This window comes from Neoarius graeffei, chromosome 6 (genome assembly GCF_027579695.1).
Source record: "Neoarius graeffei isolate fNeoGra1 chromosome 6, fNeoGra1.pri, whole genome shotgun sequence".
Taxonomy (NCBI): domain Eukaryota; kingdom Metazoa; phylum Chordata; class Actinopteri; order Siluriformes; family Ariidae; genus Neoarius; species Neoarius graeffei.
In genome coordinates, this window is record NC_083574.1 from 52030159 (window position 1) to 52036488 (window position 6330).

Below are 6330 nucleotides of genomic sequence, written 5' to 3' on the forward strand. Positions count from 1 at the left end.
AAAAGATTGATGCTGCAAAATGTCGCCAACTTGTTCATTCCATGCCTAGAAGACTTGGTGCCGTCATTAAAAATCATGGAGGCCATACAAAGTACTAGATGTAGTAGTTTTTGTTGTGGGGTGTACTTATTTTTGCACCACCCTAATTTGAGTAAAACTGAAAAAAATGTGTAATTTAAGTTATATTATTAACCTTACTTTCACGTTATAAGTTAAACAGATGTTATATTAAACTTTGTCTTGTCAACATTTTGGAAATTGTTTGTGTTCGTTGAGATATTGTTTAAAATGTTCCTTTTCAAAGGGGGTACACTCATTTACGCTGAGCACTGTATCATAAGCTGATGATGAATTCTAGGATATTCGACGAACCTCATTCATTTAAATTTATTCACAAAGATTCGGATGATGCTTGGATGTCCGGGTTAGTCAAGATTGGAGCTCTGGGAGTTAAGTAGGTGAAATACAGCAACGTTGGAACAATGTTTTCCTCCTTCAACATGCTTTCATTCTCCTCCTTGTGCACAAATCATTGAAAAGGTTGAATTATTAGCATTTCACAGTTTAGATTTGCCTGTTAGGCCATTCTGCCGACGCTGTAAAAGTGTGGAATTCAGGTCATACTGATTTGCTGCTGTAAAAATGCTCAAGAGTGCCTTCGCTGTCCTGCTTTTCTTTGTAATGAGCTCCTGAGTGTTCGCTATCTAGCTGGTCTTATTCTGGGATCAGACCACACACATTCAGCCCGATTTTGACACGGCTGACAGGTTTCCAGCGTCGGAGCCAGACATGAACATTGGGAAAGCCGAACGTGCCTTGTAGTGTGGCGTAACCGGAGAACAGTCATGTGTTGTCCAGTGACACGCAGACAAAAAGTCTAGCATGTCAGAATTGTATTGTATTTTCTCACCAGGTTTGACAACTCCCACAGCGTGTTCCTTGATGTTCCTTTTGTATCCGTGATTGATATTTTCTTAACCCTCCTCCCCAACGACACGCAAGGACGTGACCGATGATTAGTCAGGGTCAGATTTGTAGTATTGCCAGTCTCCTGGCCTAAACATGGCAAGAATTTATGGTACTATGATTACCTAATCTCACATGGTGACCATCATGAAAGGCAAAATATTATGTAGTCTGATTCTGGCATTAGCTCCTCTCTCTCTCACGCACACGCACACTCTCTCCAATATATGTATATATGCTATTCCATGAAATCGAGCCATACATGAGTTGATGGCTGACGAGGTGTGTAGCACCGGCTGGCAAACCAACTTACTCAAATATTTTTATTGAATTTTACATGTATCACATATACATACGTGCTCATACATTGTAAATTTTTCAGAGTGATTTAACAAACATAAACATCCCTCCCCTCTGGGCGGCACGGTGGTGTAGTGGTTAGTGCTGTCGCCTCATAGCAAGAAGGTCCAGGTTCGAGCCCCGTGGCCGGTGAGGGCCTTTCTGTGTGGAGTTTGCATGTTCTCCCCGTGTCCGCGTGGGTTTCCTCTGGGTGCTCCGGTTTCCCCCACAGTCCAAAGACATGCAGGTTAGGTTAACTGGTGACTCTAAATTGAGCGTAGGTGTGAATGTGAGTGTGAATGGTTGTCTGTGTCTATGTGTCAGCCCTGTGATGACCTGGCGACTTGTCCAGGGTGTACCCCGCCTTTCACCCGTAGTCAGCTGGGATAGGCTCCAGCTTGCCTGCAACCCTGTAGAACAGGATAAAGCAGCTACAGATAATGAGATGAGATCCCTCCCCTCCCACTAGCCACACCTACAAGCCATGATTCCTGAGGAGTATTATTCCTGGAGTGTTGTAGGGAACTGCTGGTAGTCAAGTATTGAGTTGCAAAATAAATAAATCTCATCTCATTATCTCTAGCCGCTTTATCCTGTTCTACAGGGTCGCAGGCAAGCTGGAGCCTATCCCAGCTGCCTACGGGCGAAAGGCGGGGTACACCCTGGACAAGTCGCCAGGTCATCACAGGGCTGACACATAGACACAGATAACCATTCACACTCACATTCACACCTACGGTCAATTTAGAGTCACCAGTTAACCTAACCTGCATGTCTTTGGACTGTGGGGGAAACCGGAGCACCCGGAGGAAACCCACGCGGACACGGGGAGAACATGCAAACTCCGCACAGAAAGGCCCTCGCCGGCCACGGGGCTCGAACCCGGACTTTCTTGCTGTGAGGCGACAGCACTAACCACTACACCACCGTGCCGCCAAAAATAAATAAATAATAAGAATAAAAGTAAAAAATAAAATAAAATAAACACACAAACGGGACGAATAGATAAAAAATAAATAAATAAAGGTAAATAATTAAGAGGCGGCAAATTTAGACAATAACTGATACAGACACTATGACAGGAAAAAAAAAGGAAAGGAAAGAGGGGCAGATATCTCAATCCAACTTAAGGTTCTCAAAGTATTTCAGGAAAGGTCCCCATACCTTCTGGAACTTCTTGCTCGAGTCACAAACTGAATAGCAGATCTTTTCGAGGTCTAGACAGGACATGATGGCCCTTAACCACTGAGTGCGTGTGGGCGGGGCAGCATCCCTCCACCTTTAATAGAATCTCACGCCTAGCCAAAAGCGAGGCAAAGGACAGCGTGCGGCTTTTGGTTGGAGTGAGGCGTGTGTCATCTTCACCAGTGGTGCCGAAAGGGCAATCAGTGGACTGGGTTCTAGCTCAAGATTAAGAATAAGGGAAAAGGTTTGGAAAACATCTCTCCAGTATCTTTCCAAGCTTCGACAAGACCAAAACGTGAATAAGCGAGACCTCACCTCTCTTACATTGCACAGAGAGATGTTGTATTTACCAGCCTGAGAATGGAATCCCATACATCGTTTGACAGTTGAAAGTTTAAATCCTGCTCCCAAGCAGTTTTAATTTTGTCCAGAGGAACCTGGCAAACCAACTTAAAGGTACTTTACCGCCACTGACTGGGCTGGAGTGTGGAACAGGAGATATTGGGGGGGTAAGAAAAAAGAAATCTATGTTCTTTTAGCTATTCCTGTTCCTTTTAAATAGTTGATTACAAGGTCGCCATTTTGTTTTTCACTACTCGCAGTATATGAGCTGATATCCTAGTAGTAGAGGAGCCAATCAGAGCGCGCGATTGCTGAATGCGGAGATATGGGTCCGTCTCAGAAACTGGTCTCTCATTTGGGACATTATGGTCAAAAAATAAATTTTCTAATTTTACTTTTTTTTTTGCATTTACCTAACACTCAATGTTTCTTTTGTCATGTTTAATAAGAATAAAGATAGTATCTTGCTTTATCTGGCCTCCACTGTGGAAAATTTTTTGATTACAGTTCAAAAGTTTTTGTAAAATTGATTTACATATAAAATAACTACATCATGAAAAATTAAAGCCCCTCCTTCACAGATGAGTGAAAATATTGAATAAATTTCCTCTTTTTGATTGCTTGGGTTAAAAATGCCAAGTTATGATGACTGAATTGATTATTCACTTAAATATGAATAATATGATACATTTTGGGTATTTGATATGGCGAAATGGGACACAATGGAAAAATCAAGAACACACCGGAAAGATGAGAATAACGGCGGTGGTAAAAGAACAGCGACTGTACCGGCTGAAGGTCGCGCGGGTCTCTGCTGCGGCGCGCGAGCATCGATACATCACTACCGCACCGGACGGAGCACGAGGTGGGGGCGGGGCAAAATGACTGGCTGTAGATTCTATCAAAAGTTCGATCTAAATTGACCATGGTTGCAAAATATTGGCCAAAAATACGCAAACACTACGAAATATGAACGTAAGATGAAAAAGAAACATTCTATTGCCTTATAGTGCAAGACTAAAACAAAATAAAACTGTCAAAACTCACCTTTTCAGTGATAATGTCCGAACAGATCACTCGCGTAACAGAAAGACCGCAAATGGAAGCACGATCAACTTCTAACTGTTGGAGTGGAAAATTCCATTCTACACATGCAAATTGTTAATGTGTGTCCTTCCCCGCACACAAATAACACGCTACGGTAAAAAATAGACCACAACTCATTTTATAGCTCAGAAATTCATACAAGACCAGCTACCATCGTAACATATTCTGTAAGAAACATATTCTATACCTAACATTCAGCTTTCGTTTTAAAAAACAAAATCGCAGCTTTATAATTAAATGTTTATATGGCGTAGTGAGTTTAAGTTCCTACTTTTGGTGAGGTAGTGACCTCGACCCTGAGGCTTTCCGTTTAGATCAAAACACACAATCGTATTGGTTTTTGGTCTGCGGAAAATGGAGTTATGATGGTGATCAAATATTTTGCCTGACGTTTTATTACAGTTATGATTATTCTGTGAGCGCACCAATCCTTAGGTGTATAAAGTTACAACTTAAAATACAATTAGTGATAACTGTAGACTTTTCAGTGGACTACAACCTTTTTAAGGGAATGCCATGTAGTCAACCATTTATCATGTCCCAGATCAAGCCGCCATTTTTCCACAAATTTGCAGAATTTTTGCCAAATTCTGAATATTCACATCAAAGATTTAGTTTTATCTGTATTATTTCTTTCATCATTTTATTTCAAATTAAAACCAACATCACCGTTCAAAACCGTATAGTTTATTGACTGTGAGTAGATTTAGTGGGGTACCCCCACAGTACCCAGTTTCTGAGACAGACCCATATATAAACACACGTGCGTGTTTGTGTGTATAAACAGTGGCATAGAAAGTGTATGTATGACTGTCATGAAGTCCATGTGTAACTTAATTTCCTTTGCTCGTAACGAATTTCTCAATCTTGGAAAAGCTAACAAGATTTATCTTAAATGTACGACATTTCTTAAGTTTTTTGAAAGTACAGCATCTCCTTTTGCTCACAGTAAAAGTATCTGGCTGCTCTGAGTGCTGGATTCCACCATTTTTTTTCCCCCCTTTCTTTCTGAGCAGACTGAGATGGTGGTGGAATGACTGGGCATTTGTCTATAAAAAGACTGACGGGAGGCCTCTGTAAACACAGACGAGCGCTCCGGCCCGAAACCGTATCTTTGAGAAAACGGGTTTTCGCAACCACGTCATACGCTTCTTTTAATGTCACTACTCGCATATCTATTTTTATCATCATGTTCTACGTGTTTTCCAGATTAATAAATACACAACAAGGAACATGACTAGCTTTTTGTGTCCTGCTAACCGCTTAGTTTTGAGACTCGTTTTCATCCGTCCCATAGGATCTTGTCCTGTTATTTCCCGCAGGATCCCAGACAGTTGTCAGTCATGAGCTGCATGTTCACTGTAAACGTGTAGATTTTTGCTGAGGGTCATCCTAGACATGCGTTTTATCGATGCAGTATGATCGAGACCGGTTTTGTCGACTCATCACATTAACGTATTGATCCCTCTGTGATCACATCCTGAAGGCTCAGTGTGCCTCCTCCCTCATCCAAGTCTGCATCTCCTTCCCTCCTTCCCTCCCTCCCTCGCTGCTTAGCCTAGATATTTCTGTGGTGGGGCCTGCCAGAGTGTTCCTCTTACTGGAAGTGCACTTAGCATCTGGCAGTAAAGCGTTCTCTCTTTCCCTCACTCTCTCACTGTGTCAGATTTTTTTTTTTTCCCAGGGTGGACTGTGTGTCTTTGATCCACCAGCACTTATCATGATTTGATTTGATGTCTCTCTCATAATGGCGTAATCATTTTTACCGTTTACAGTCATTTGAAAGCCTCTTATCTATGAAATATATTGAATATGACACTATACAGTGCCATGTTGAGGAAGTGTTAAGGATGTCGGATAGCTATACAGCTGTTGTGTGCAGTGTTTATGTTCTTTGTGCTGCTCTGTCTAAGGCTGCTGAGCTGCTCGCCTCAAGACAAAGAAAGCATACACCATTGATGAGGCGTGCTGTTAAATTCAGCGTCAAACTTTATTTTTACGTTTTATATTTCGGGATGAGAGAAGTGCGGTTGGAATCGGGCTGAGATCGATACGAATGCGATTACATGCATGAACGTGCGTCGCCGTTGTCGGATACCGTAGAGAGACAAAGAAGGATGTAAGGCCGATGGCGATTTTTGCTTTTCTGAGAAGCGTGGAGGTTGTGTGGCGCAGAATGAGCATGTAGCAGTATTTGATCAAGGAGTGGGATGTATGGGAAGACTTCTAGCTGTGGCATCAAGATGGCAGAATTGTGAAATACGTGACTCCCTTCCTACTCTCCTGTGTTCTGCTTCTCTTTCTTTCTGTCTCTGAGAGCAGCCCCTGTTGTCTGCTTACACACTGTGATAGACGCAGCTGCTCCAGCTCATGAGGGTGAAATAGCTGTAC